We start from the raw sequence: 14,837 nt of genomic DNA on the forward strand, positions 1-14,837 counted from the left end.
TGGATTGAGTCTATTTTATTTTGGTCACATTGCACTACAGAAAAAGATAGATTTCCCGACCCTTTTTTCCCGACGCTAGGGAGAAGCGTCGGGATAGTTTTGACCAGCGCCAAATTTTACCGACGCTTTGTAAAAGCGTCGGTATATCTTTAAAATTGACGTGTAAGTTGGACCTACGACGACGCTTATAAGCGTCATCGTAGGCCAAATCCTTTCGAACCCTCACGATTGATGCCCTCTCCTCTCCTCTCCTCTCATTCAAAAGGGTCCCTGAGCTCCGATCGCCTCTCCATCTCGCTCCCGAGCTCCGATCGGCGTCTCCGAGCTCCGATCGCCTCCCCATCTCGCTTCCCGAGCTCCGATCATTGTCCCTGAGCACCCATGTCACGCGATCCGTGAGCCCGAGTCCCACGACCCGGCCGGCCGGAACTGCCGGATTGCCCGAGCCGCATCGACCATGGCCCGCACCGTCCGCCGCAGCCCGTCTTGAGATCCCACGCTGCTGCCCCTGCTCCGCCGCCGACCTCGCCTCCCTAGCCCGCGACAACCTCCACTACCACCAAGCTCATCATCAAGGAGGACGGCGTGGGGCACCTCCTCCGCCTCGTCAAGGAGGGCCGGGCCGACGGTTAGGAGAACGCTGCCCGCGCCCTCGAAGGGGAAGGCGATGGTCGTGAGCAATCTCAATTCAAGACCTTCTGGTATTCCCGTCTGTTTTCTCTCTCATTTTCTTTCATTTCATTTCAGGGGGTCCGATGGCTGCCTACGACCTCGCCCAACGACTCCTCCCCGGCCAAGCTCCGACAGATCATACAATCCGCCGCAGGCTGGTGGCGGTCGCCATGTTTGCCCTCTGTGTCGCCTTTGGAGGGTTCTTGCTGGCGGGCGCTCAGTCGACGCTTATATTCCAGATGATGATTCTGATTGCCAATTTCACAGTCTTCTTCCTTGGCCTGCTGGTGATCTACTTCTTTATGCCAATCTCCTCCGGGATACCAGGGCTGCCGATCTCCGCCGATAGATTGATCTCGGTGACCCTAGCCGTATCCGTAGGCACCATGTTCCTTGATTCCACTTGTCTCATTCTGGTGGCCGGCTAATCGATTTGGACCTATAGATGATACTCAAGGAACGCCTTAATCCCTGTAGTCCGCTGGTTCTGCTTCTTTCTGTTTTAAATAATCAAGAGCTTTTTTTTGCTAGGAATAATCAAGAGCTTTTCTCTGTTCTGTGTTACTAATGTTTTACGAGTGTTTTACGAGTATTGCAGGTAGGGATTCAAGCTTCTGCGATTGTTTCAGTTGGAAAACAGATTGGGGATGAAATAGTTGTTGTTATTGAGGAAGCTCATCCCCGTGATGATGTCCTCTTTATTAAGGAAATATAAAGGAGTTTGGAAGGTCTTGTAGACGATGACATTGCTGCATTGTCCTTGAGCCCGGCCCCAGTGTTATCATCGGTAAGTAAAATGCTAATCTATTTTTTGAGTCATATTGCTTAAAATACCAGTCCTTTCATTTTCTTTAAATTTAGCATCATTTTTCAATATGTTTGAGTTCAAGATCAACTTTGTGTGCAAGCTTAAAACAGAAATTTTGACTATACACGTAAATCCTGTTTTAAATATCCTGGGCAGCCCATTGTGGGAATGGTTGGCAATTGAAGATCCATAAGCCAATCCCAAGTAGGTGGGAGAAGGTTTGATGGTTATGGGTGTTCATCCTGTTTTAAGTATGTTAATGTTATTCTAGAAGTTAAGGTTCGACTTAATATTTCCCTTTTCAATCACTTAAGAGTGAAAAAGAAAATCAAAATAATTTTGTTTTGTGTCATCTTTTATGTTTACAGGAGCTTGACAAATTCGTGTAGTCCATAATATTTGCCCAATTGATCCAGTTTATGTGAGTGTTACTAATTTCAGTCATCTCACATGAGCAAGATATCCAACGAGCACTTTGTACGAATCTTGCTCCTAACAATGCCACTGATGACTGTTCCAAAACTGAAGCTATACAATTTATAAGACTGCTACTTTTTTCGCCTTCTGGATTTGCTAGAAGATGCTGCCAAAGCTTTGAGAATTTGGTGGTTGTGCTCCGCTGCCTTGAGCTCATGTTCTGCATCAGGGAATATACCATCTATTCAGGTTAATTTGGTGGACAGTGACTGGTTTCTGTATTATCTTTGACGCATGATGTGCACCAGAACGCTTGTGGAGCCACATGTTAACATTATTAGTACTGCTATTAATAAACTGGTTTCTTCTTATTGTTCTTCTTATCATTATTAGTACTGCTATTAGCCCATTACTTCAATAAATAGACGGTAATCATGTTTCAGCACACATACATTGTCTGTCGGTTGATTCCATACTAATCTATATCATTTTACCCCTTTCGGCAGGGATGCGGTTGAAGTGTTTTCAATGGAAATGAACAGGATAACTGTTGAGCTGCTTGCCAATCTTTCTTTGCTAATGAACATGGATAAAGATGGGCTTTTAAGACTGCATGGGGCTTTAAAACAAGCTATGCGTATTAACTACTATCCAACTTGCTGCAGACCTGATCTAGTTCTGGGTGTGAGTCCACATTCAGATGGCAGCTCTGTCACCATACTCTTGCAAGATGACAATATAACTGGCCTCCAAATTAAGCACAAGGGGGAATGGTTTCCTGTAAAACCAATTCCAAAAGCTCTAGTGGTGAATATTGGAGATGCTATTGAGGTATTCAGAATCTAACTAGCAAATTTTCTATTTCCGGAACCCCAAAAAACATAATATTAAGCATCAACAATTAGCTTTTTCCTGCATGTCGGTCCTCCTCTACATAAATTGTACCTTGCCAGCGTCATATCTGAACCATTTATTTTAGTTTTTATTCTCGGTCGAGTAAATTGTACCTTGCCAGCGTCATATCTGAACCATTCTTTGGAAGCTAGCAGTGTGGATTTGTGATGTTTATCATTTTCTTGAAGCATGAATTGGAAAGATGATGAAAATTTGTGGGAATGACTGATGTTAATAACATGACAATTCTCTTGTTCTCTCAGGTTGAGATGTTGTAATTCTTGTTGACAAGAGCGCCTTTATCAATTGCCATTTTTTGCTGGTGCCATTTTTTCGTATTTTTATTTTTTTTTAAAAAATGGTCTCTCCCGACGCTTTAAAGCGTTGGTAAAAAAAGTGGCCTTCGCCGACGCTTTAAAGCGTCGGTAAACCATACGCCTACGCCGACGCTAAAAAGCGTCGGCAAAAACAGGTTTACCGACGCTTTAAAGCGTCGGTGAAAACCTTTTGATTTCTTTAAACTGGCCACTCTTTTGGGCTTTCCTGACGCTTTTAAGCGTCGGGTTTGTATAAAGTGAACGACGCTTAAAAGCGTCGGCATAGAGCGACGACGCTTTTTTGACGCGTCGGGTTAAACCCGACCCACTCCCACCTGCCCGACGCCTGACCCACGCTTTGCGATGCGTGGGCTGGAAATTCGCCGACGCTTAAAAGCGTCGGGAGAGACCAAAAAAAGCGTCGGGAGATATCCTTTCTTTTGTAGTGTTGAGTCCTTTTATTTTGGGTTTATTTGAGTTCTTATTTTGGGTTTGCAATTTGCTGATTTATGTTTGCTATTGAATGCCAAGTGGCATCAAAAGAGTCCATGTTATGCAAGGATTGAGTCAAGTCATATTGGGTCATGTGTGGAGAATTTAGTTTAGTCGTATGAGTGAAATTGAGTCCTTATGTGAGAGGATTGAGTCCATGTGTTTAAGATTGAGTCCTTATAATTGAGTGCCATTAAGAAGGATTCCTAATGCCGTGAAGATCATCACTCATCACGTGGAGAAGTTCAACCATGAAGATCTCTCACATGTGGAAGAAATTCAGAGTTCAAATCCAGTTGAAATCCGTGACAGATTGAACACCATATAGTATTTTGAAGATTTTGGAAGCTACAGAAGTCTGATTAAGTTGATTCAAATTTTGTTGGAAAGTAGACATCCGTAGCTTTCCAATGACTATAAGAACATAAAATTTGGAGATCAGATGAAATTTGAGGAGTCTCCCGAACTTCATGCTGATGTTGGTACCCGAGAAGGAGTTCCACCTAGATTCCAACTCGTGGCATGCGGCTGAATTTCTTTTGATGGGTTTCAATCCACACGCCATAAGGAATGGATTCCTAGGTGTCTAGGCTTAGGTGTCAAGGCCTTTGATTGGTCAATTAGAAAATTTAAATTTTGAATTGAGTCCTCATGTAATTAGGAGTCCAATTTAAAATTCTGTGCCAACCTTTCTTTCTATATAAAGAAGGGTATGATGAATGAAGTTAGTTTTCTTTTGGATTTCGAAATTATGATTTGTTTGCGTGAAGAGAGGCTACTCCTCTTGCTGGTGCGATGCCAAAGAGGCTGAGGGAAGGTGGGACGCCTCCCCTTCACGCCATTTGAAATTGGGTTGGTTTTGGATGAGATTTCCCTAACAAACTCAAGTTTATCCTTATCCCTTCTTTTGTTCTCACGCCTCCACCTCTTGTGTGCACCCTCCTTGAGTGCCACATCAGCATTTCAGCACCTCCCTCACGCCCAAGACTCCTTTCCCACGTCCTCCTCTAAGTCCTATTGCCATTAGGACTCCACACAACCCAATTCAGCCAAAAAAATTGGTCTAGCCAATTTCAACCCCCACAAAAATTGGTGCCTAATTTTGGTCCATTGGCTGACCCTCCTTGAACCCAATCTCACCAACCAGCAACCCATCTTCTTCCTCCTTCCTTCCACCACAAAGAACCCTAGCCTCCATTGCCATTGCTTTGAAAAAAAAAAAAGAGAAGAAAGATTCAGCCATCCTCAAGAAGAAAAAAATCTGCAGCCCACCCCGATTGCGTCAAAAAGACACAATAAATAACAAACATTCAAACTTCATTGATCAAAATAAGAATATTTTAGTACATTCATGCCCAAAAACAAAAACAAATACAATGTTCCTTAATCAAAGTTTAAAGATACATGATAAAAGCAAAATATATATGAGAACTAGATATCTAGCCTAGGCTCTAAACAGAAATGCTAATATCAGCCTAGGGAGTATCTAATGGCTGGGATCTAGTCCTCATCCTCCTAGTGTATGTGGCGAGGGGAGGTCGAGCCTGGTGAGACTGTGTCTGGCGTGGAGCACGACGAGCTGGATGACTCTGTGCCGATATCTCTGACTCAGCAGCCTGTGGCACAGATGGTCCATGGGTCTCTCTCTCTCTCCGGAGTGCTCCTATCTGCTGCCTCAGATCACTGATCTCAGCAGACATGATATCCAGTCGGCTCGTCAGCCCATCAGTAATAGTCCTCGCCTAAGCTGACATAATATCCAATCTGCTCGTCAGCCCGTCAGTGATAGTCCTGGCCTGAGCTGTCATAATCTCAGTCATCTTACTCCAGAACTCATCCGTATCTCTCGGAGGAGCAGATGACGATGGTCCAGCCTCGGAAGGTACAGTAGGATGATCCATATGCTCCTCATCCTCAGGGATAGGGTCTCCAATATCTGGTGTATCATCCTCTGCCTCACCCTCTGGTGCCTCACCCTGAATCCCTGCTCCAGTATGAATCCACTGCCCGTTCACTTTCTTATAATTCATACGTATAAGTGTCCGTGCAGTGTATGTGTCAGTATGAAGCAGATGCCTGGATACCTCCCCCTCGACAGATATGCCGTGCTGTCGAAAAACCAAAGTGAGTATCATACCATAAGGTAGGGATACTCTGGAGTTGCAGATCACTTTCCTCATCTGCTTCAGTATCATGGCCGAGAGATTCAGGGGAATACCCTGAATAATATACTCCATCACTACTAAATCTCGCTCTGTGATGCGATCGAATCTCCCGCTCTTTGGAAATAAAATTCTATTTATGATACTAAGCAATAATCTCATTTCAGCAGATAAAGAGCTTGCTATTACCTTTTCTGAGAAGTCAAAGCCCTCATTTTCCATAATCAACTGCAGAGCTCTCATCTTGTTTTCTGGTTTTTCCGGAGTGGCTCCTTCGCAGGGTAGATGAAGTAGCTCACTCAAACTTTCCTCGGAAACTCGAACCCTAACTCCTCGAACTTCCGAAACAAGCCCTCCCATTCCAGTTTTAAGGAAGGCATAGATCTCCCGAACTAATCCGGGGTAGATCATCACATCTAGGGAGCAAAGATACTCCCAACCTTGCCTTTGGATCCATTCCCTCAACCTAAACCCTTCTTGATCAAAGAACTCGGAATGGATCCTTCTCCCCGTTGTAACCGGTCTCCCCGCAAATCTTGCAAGTATAACTGAGGGAGAAGGAGGAGGAGGTGGCTCCGCACGTGCCTCATGTTGGGGAGACACTGTAGATGGCTCCGTAGGTTGCCTTTCCTCACGTTGGATCCGTGAGACTCTTTCGGATCTCTTGGCTACGGCTCTTTTGGGTCCCATTACTTCAAGATCTTAAGGTAATCTACTGTTTGGAGGAGTTTGGAGAGTGGGGAATAGAGTATTCAGAAGAGGACAAGGGCAAACAGTGCCCTAACAATGCTCTCGGGTCCCCCTTTTAACAGTGGGGTCCCGACGTTGGGTCGACTCAAGAATTTTCTTGGGTCGACTCAACGTTGGGTCGACCCTATTCTGGGTTGGGTCGACCCAAGTGTAGAATTTTTCTTTTTTCTTCCTTTTTGCTTCTAAAAATTTTCCTTGCTTCCAATCCTTATAAATTCTTTCTGGGACAATGATACATGAGTAAGGAATCTATAGATTGTTAGATGTATGCCCTAGAAGCCAATCTGGCTGACACATTGTTAATTCTAGGGACATAATTTTGTACTTGACTATTTATTATTGAATAAATAAAAGGCATCTTTTCATTCATATTATTTATGTGTCTATGAATCGTCCAAGAAATTAATAAGATAATGATGCATATTCTCAAGAGTTGAGAATTTGAGCCATGTATCATTGGTGATTAATTTCTAAATGCTCCTGATCAATAGATCATCACGAGGACGGTGATCGATCCGATCAGTGCACAGATCACTTTCCTTCTGGATGGACGAGACTTGAGTCCACAGTGTAGGGACACTGAAGTGATAGTGCAGGTGCTTGTTAGAGAACAAGGGTACTGAGCGTGACCAAGACAAGAAGTCACTTGGATGTCTATCCACTCGTCAATGACTTGCTTGATGTTGCAGTAGTATGACTGGTCCTTTGACCTGCGGTACTTCAGCTACTCACAGTGAGGTTATTGTAGTTTGACTACACGTATACATGGTCTCTAGTCATATGGGTCCTTGTAGTGTAGATTGGCTGCAGTAAGTTCACTGTAGGAGTAGGGTATGCACTTACATGGAATCTATCGACCTTGATAGAAGAGGAGTGATCCTATGTGATTTGTTAGACTGAGTTCTAAGACCTTGGCCAGGGCAGTAATATAAAGTGAAGAAAGAGTTTTCCACTAACGAACTCGAGTCGAATAAATCTTGACATATGACAGACGAAGGGGTTTGACGAGTTATCCATGACCTCCGTCCTGTAGGGATCCACGATAGTAGGACTGTATCACACGATAACTGCACCTAGAGGTTCATCATTCTATTCTACTGGGTAGCCACTATATGCTGCTAGGTGTCACTGGTGGATGGTGAGACTCACAGGGATTATCTCGATGATCGATAAACCCTAAAGAGTAGAGTTGGAATCGTTCCAATCCATTGAAAGGAGTTTTCAATGATATTATGATAGAGATCATAATATATCTCACTACCAGTCAGAGTAGAACCTATGGGGTCACACACATTAGAAGTATTGACCGATCCGATGGTTGAATCGTGATTAGGAATCACAAGTAATCAATTCGATTGATATTCAGTTGAAGAAAGAACAAAGGGAATTAATTAATTGGACTTGAAACAAGAGTCCAACTTCGAGTAGGATTCCTAGAGTCCTAATTGGATTAGGACTAGGAATCCTAGTTGGAGTAGGACTGGGATTCCTACTTGAAATAGGATTCCTACAATCCTAATTAGATTAGGAGTTTTGAATTAAAATTGGATTCCTACTTGGAATAGGATTCCTAGAAGACCTAATTGGATTAGGACTTCGAATTCAAATAAGAGTCCTAATTGGATTAGGACTAAAATTAAATATGTCCTAATTTGGATTAGGGTTTCTTAAGTCACAATTAATTATTAATCTAATGAATCAATAAGACTCCTAATTGGATTAGGATTGAAGAGTTCAATTGAGTCAAAATTAATTTAAGTTCTAATTGGATTAAGACTTACCTAGATTGGATCCAATTAGTTCACCTGTGGGCTAAGCCTAATTGGATTAGGGCTAAACCACATTAGGGCCACCCAATCTTCATTAGATGAGGATTAGGGCATCACAAGAAGGAGGGGATCACACCCCTCCTCCTTGATTCCTTTGGTGCGGCAAGGAGAGAGGGAGGCGCCTAACATGGCATAACATCAAGGGCTCCTAATTTGTAGGAGCCCTAGATGTTTTAAAAGGGGGTAAAGAGGAGGTGCCCTAATTGTATGAAGGCTTCTCCTTTCAGCCGTGAACTCCACCCTCCTCTCCTCTCTTTTCAGCCGCAAGCAAGAAAGGATCAAAAGAAGTGTGGTGGCGGCCTTCTTCCCTCTCCATCTTGGTTCCAACGCAAGGGAGAAAAAGAAGGCTGCGGGGCTTCGTTCCTCTTCTTCTCCTCTTCCATCTTCTTCCTCCTCCCTCAGCATTCAAGGGTTGATTGAAAGGGAGGAAATCAGCCATCCAAAGTTGTCTCTGCAAGGGAACTAGCACCCCGGGGAAAGAAGGAAGCTTTGATCGGTTTCTGCTTCGTGTGGATACCTGTAGAGGCCGGGCAGTTGAACGGCTTCAAGCGAACCTTCATCCTAAACCACGAACTTCAGTTTGCGGTGATCATCTACCCGCACAAGGTGAAGATCTGATCTTCTAAAGATTTTAAAAGTTTTTAATCCTTATCTATCTACGAACGGTTTTTGAACAACGTTCATGCGATGAACGGATTTGATCCCGCGCATGCCTCTTCCGCTGCCATCAGATTTTTTTTGAATTTTCTGCGGCATGATCGGGGTTTTCTAACAGTGGTATCAGAGCCTAGGTTTCGTAGATTAAGGCAAGAATTAATTATTAGTAGGCTTATTAGATCTGAAATTGAAAGATTATGCATGCTGAAAATTTTCTGCATGCAGATTTTTTCTAGGGTGCTGATTTTTGCATGCTGATTTTAATGTGATAAGATGATGATTCTAATTGCATTGTTAATGAGATTACAAAGTTTAAAATCATGATTAGCATGATCAGCAACCTATGTCATGAGATAATCAGTTAGTTTTCAGATCTGAAAATTATAATTGCTGCATGTGGTGATGATCATAGGATTCAAACCCTTTTGGTATTAAATGTAAAGACCTGCGATGTGATCTGCAATGTCATGTAATTTTTCAGATGCTTGCATGCATCTTATTTGATGTTTTGAAAGGCCTGCGTGCCTCCTAAAAGAAGATGTAATTTATTATTATTTTTATTTTACATCTGGTTGTATTTCTGTGATGTGATGTACGTCAACGATCAAGTTGAAGACAAGGCATGAGATGAATAGGGGTCTAAGCGGTTGATGGCAATTGGATCAAGAGTTGGTCAAGGTTCGAATCAAGGAGGCTTGGAACCAATTCAAGAGTTGAAGACCAATTGATCGATTGACGTGCATGTGCTTGTAATATGACCTAATTAGAATCCATGATCATCACCTATTTAAAGTTTAGCTTTAATTATTGCTGCGATTATAACTGCCTGCAATGTGCCGTTTGCATGTGATGTAAATGAGAGTCGGGTAGATAGGTTTACATGTGATGTAGCAAATCCAATGAGACCTAAACTAAAACCTCCTCAATCAAGTCGAGAGTGAACCGACATGAGCAAGTCATATTAGATTAATTGATCTAATTGGTGTCTAGGAAAGCATGAAAGGTGGTTACTTAATTAGGACCTTACTCTCTGAGTAAGGAGAGCCTCCCACCTGCTTATCTGGCCAATTGTTCGATTACCTCTTATGAAGAGCTCAAGTTGCAAACACTAAGACCTGATTAACCAATATTAAGTCAATAGGTCTTCCACTGTAGTAGAGCTGCTAAGGTCTTTCTGATGTTGATTTGTCTCGGCTGGACACAGTGGGCAAGTTGCATCGGGGGGCTGGACCTCTCTATAGACATGAGATGTTGTAGGGTAAAGGTGGGGTTGGGCACCAATAACTGTTAGGTGAGGACCCAATGACGACTTTATTCCTACGGTTATACGGTGGGTCAGACTTAACTAAGAAATGAGACCAATAACTGTTAGGTGAGGTCTTCATGGCTTAGAGACCAAGAAGCACTGCAACATGCTTGAGAAGCATTGTACAAGAGTTGTACATTCATCAATTTATGTGTCATCAATAACTGTTAGGTGAGGTGGCATGTAAATCGGTGGAACTGCAGTACCCACTAGAAATCCTAGTCGTGTAGGATTTCTGTTTTTCTACCAGGGGAGTGTGAGGAATTCGAGAAAATAGTGGGAGGTACATTCGTTCTAAAAGTCCTTAGAACAGATTTAGGATCAAGTACAAAAGTCTAACTATAATCTTTACTCTCTAAGGATTATAAAGTCAGCTTCTAGACTCTTAACTCATATCCTATAGAACAACCGTTTGACCAAACCCAATTATAAAGATTGGCTCAGCAAATTTCAAAAATAGTTTTGAATTGTGAGAAATTCGGGTATATGCTAGACCATGGAATTCCCATGTTACCAATCCGTCCGATTACTGATCAGCGTAAGACGCTTGTTAAGTGGACGAACAATGACAATAAAGTTAGGTGCTGCACAATGGCATCCATGTCCAATGCATTACAATGCCAGCATGAGAACATGAAGACTGCCAGGGACATATTAAATCACCTGCAAGAGTTGTATGGTGAGCAGAGTCGCACAGCTTGTTTTGAAGTGTCCAAAAGGCTCTTCAAGGCAAAGATGCGTGAGGGGTTGTCCGTCCATGATCACGGTCTGACTATGATCAAGGACCTAGAGGAGCTTGAGAAGCTCGGTATGAACATGCACAAGGAATTGCAAGTAGATCTGATCCTTCAATCCCTTCCTGATTCATTTGGTCAGTTTATAGTAAGCTACCACATGAATAAGATTGAATGCACTAAGACTAAACTAATAAATATATTGGTAACTGCTGAGGGAGCCTTGAAAGGTTCAAGGGGCAATGTCCTTACTGCTGAGTTGACTTCTGGTTCCAAGAGAAAGTCTACTTGGAAGAAAAAGAAGCCTGCCAAAAAGCAGAAGAAAGACAAAAAGCCAAAGAAGGAAGTTCCAAGAAAAAGGCCAATTGCAAGGAAAAGTGTTTCCATTGCATCATGAACGGCCATTGGAAGAGGAACTGTCCTACATACATGGGAAGCATAAAGAACATGAAGGGTGACAGACCTTCAGAAAGTATGTCAGATATGCTCAGGATACTTAGGGACTGTTATCTATTGCTAGCAGAAATTTGATTTCTGTATTTTATTTAGCACAAAAAGATTTTTATTTGAAAAAATAAATTGATTCAACATGGTTTTATGATTGACAGTCTCTATCACATACATATGGATGTATCTATGAATATATCTGAGCAAACAGTAAATACCATAGGATCTAATAGATCCAAAAATGAGATAAATCTAAAGTATTTATGGCACCTCAGGCTTGGCCATATAGGAGAAGACAGAATAAACAAATTGGAGAAACATGAGCTTTTGGGCTCATTGACTTTCGAGTCATATTTAATTTGTGAATTCTGCCTTCAAGAAAAGATGGCCAAATTATCCTTTGTAGGACACAGTGAGGTCCACTGAAATACTTACCCTAGTACACACTGATGTGTGTGGCCCATTCGATGTGCAGGCTAGGGGTTGTAATTTTTACTTCATTTTACCGATGATTACTCACGGTATGGATATGTGTACGAGACACAAATATGAAACTTTTGAAAGGTTCAAAAAGCTTAGATATGAAGTAGAAAAATATGCAGAAAAACTCATTAAGGTTCTTCGATCAGATCGAGGAAGTGAATACCTTAATGGAGAGTTCCGTGATTATCTCAAGGAGAATGGTATAGTTTCATAATGGACTCCTTCTGGTACACCTCAGCTCAATAGAGTGTCAGAGAGGAGGAATCGGACTCTATTGATATGGTCCAGTCCATGATGAGCTTCACTGATTTACCCTTTTTTCTTTAGATAGATGCCCTATTTTCAGCTATTTACTTGTTGAATAGAGTTCCCTCTAAATCCGTTCCTACCACACCGTATGAGATATAGCATGGTAAGAAACCAAGTCTTGGTCATCTCAAGATTTGGGGATGTCCGGCCCACGTCAAGAGACTACAGGCAAACAAGTTAGAGGCTAGGACCATAAGTGCTCGTTTTATAGGATATCCTAAAAGTCATTAGGATACAGTTTTTACGTCTCAGAGGATCACAATGTGTTTGTGAGCCGTCATGCCATCTTCTTGGAAAACCAGTTTATCCTTGATAGAGGCAGTGGGAGGAAAATTGAGCTTGAAGAGAAAGTCTCTGAAAAGCAACGAGTCATGGATCCTATCGAACCCATTCATACAGAGCCAGTACACGATGTCCCTCGACCACCTCGTAGATCTAGTAGGGTCTCCCACTTCCCGATAGATACTTAGGTATACTAGAAGAGGATACCGAGAAAATGTTCCTAGTGGGAGATAGGGATCATACACAAAATTCCAAAACCTACGACGAGGCGATATCTGATATCGATTCCGAAAAATGGCTGGAAGCCATGAAGTCAGAGTTAGACTCCATGCATTCCAACCAAGTCTGGACCTTAGTAGACCCACCAGAAGGTATTGTACCTATTGGATGCAAATGGATCTACAAAAGGAAAATAGGTTCGGATGGAGAGGTAGAGACCTATAAGGCAAGGCTTGTGGCAAAAGGGTATAATCAGCGCGAAGGCGTTGACTATCAGGAGACCTTTTCACCTATAGCCATGCTAAAATCCATCCGAACATTGCTTGCCATTGCAGCATTTCATGATTATGAAATCTGGCAGATGGATGTGAAAACAGCTTTCCTGAATGGATATCTTGATGAAGACATCTATGTGGAACAGCCTTTGGGTTTCACTTCCAGTGATGGAGATCACAAGGTCTGCAAGCTGCAAAGGTCCATCTATGGACTAAAGCAAGCATCTCGGAGTTGGAACACTCGTTTCGATGACGCAATCAAAACGTTTGATTTCATCAAAAACGAAGAGGAACCGTGTGTTTACAAAAAGGTTAGTGGGAGCGCTGTCGTATTTCTCGTACTGTACGTGGACGACATCCTACTGATAGGGAATGATATTCCCATGCTAACCTCGGTCAAGGTCAGGTTGTCAAAAAGGTTCTCCATGAAAGACCTTGGGGAAGCATCCTATATTTTGGGAATAAAGGTCTATAGAGATAGATCTAAAAGGATGCTTGGCCTATCACAGAAGATGTACATAGAGGAAGTGCTGAAAAGGTTCAGCATGGAAAACTCTAAAAGGGGTCTCTTACCCCTAAGGCATGGAATTAATCTCTCCAAGAAGATGTGCCCCAACACATCTGAAGAGATTCAACGCATGAGCTAGATCCCCTATGCATCAGCAATAGGGAGCCTCATGTATGCCATGCTATGTACATGACTTGATATAGTACATGCTGTGAATGTCACGAGCATATGTCAATCAGATCCAGGCAAAAAGCACTGGATAGCTATGAAGAACAGTCTTAAGTACTTGAGAAGAACTAAGGACATGTTCTTGGTCTTTGGGAGAAGATCAGAGTTGAAGGTAGAAGGATGCACACATATTGATGATAGAAAGTCTACATCAGAATATGTGCAGTGGTGGTTCAGTAAATTGGAAGAGTTCCAAACAAACCGATCATTATAGATTCCACCTTAGAAGCTGAATGTTAAGCCGTATCTAATGGTGCAGTGGAAACCTTCTGGTTAAAAGTTCATTGCAGAGTTAGGTTTAATGTCATTAGATGCCATAACACTTTACTGCGACAACATTGGCACCATAGCACTAGCTATGGAGCCAAGGTCTCATCAGAAGTCCAAGCACATAGAGCGGCGCTTCCACCTCATACGCGACTATATTAAGAAGAAATATGTAGAGGTGCAGAGAGTAGACTCCACGGATAACGTGGCAGACCCGTTCACTAAGCAGCTGAGTCAGCAAAAGACTGAAGCCCACCTTGAGAAGATGGGGCTTAGATATATGACTGATTGGCTTTAGTGCAAGTGAGAAATTGTTAGATGTATGCCCTAGAAGCCAATCTGGCTGACACATTGTTAATTCTAGGGACATAATTTTGTACTTGACTATTTATTATTGAATAAATAAAAGGCATCTTTTCATTCATATTATTTATGTGTCTATGAATCGTCCAAGAAATTAATAAGATAATGATGCATATTCTCAAGAGTTGAGAATTTGAGCCATGTATCATTGGTGATTAATTTCTAAATGCTCCTGATCAATAGATCATCACGAGGACGGTGATCGATCCGATCAGTGCACAGATCACTTTCCTTCTGGATGGACGAGACTTGAGTCCACAGTGTAGGGACACTGAAGTGATAGTGCAGGTGCTTGTTAGAGAACAAGGGTACTGAGCGTGACCAAGACAAGAAGTCACTTGGATGTCTATCCACTCGTCAGTGACTTGCTTGATGTTGCAGTAGTATGACTGGTCCTTTGACCTGCGGTACTTCAGCT

The 14,837-nt window shown here is 42.4% G+C and overlaps 1 long non-coding RNA gene across 1 annotated transcript; it reads left to right on the top strand.

The window, feature by feature from the left end:
* The first annotated feature begins 216 nt into the window (after positions 1–216).
* On the top strand, positions 217–3,053 carry LOC103699617 (uncharacterized). The gene is made up of 4 exons (XR_005509754.3): positions 217–670; positions 748–1,459; positions 1,849–2,146; positions 2,404–3,053. It is a non-coding gene; the product is annotated as an uncharacterized LOC103699617 (long non-coding RNA).
* The last annotated feature ends 11,784 nt before the right edge of the window (positions 3,054–14,837 follow it).

This window comes from Phoenix dactylifera, chromosome 6, assembly GCF_051530095.1.
Source record: "Phoenix dactylifera cultivar Ajwa chromosome 6, Ajwa_hap1_PhDact_Kaust_v1.1, whole genome shotgun sequence".
NCBI lineage: Eukaryota > Viridiplantae > Streptophyta > Magnoliopsida > Arecales > Arecaceae > Phoenix > Phoenix dactylifera.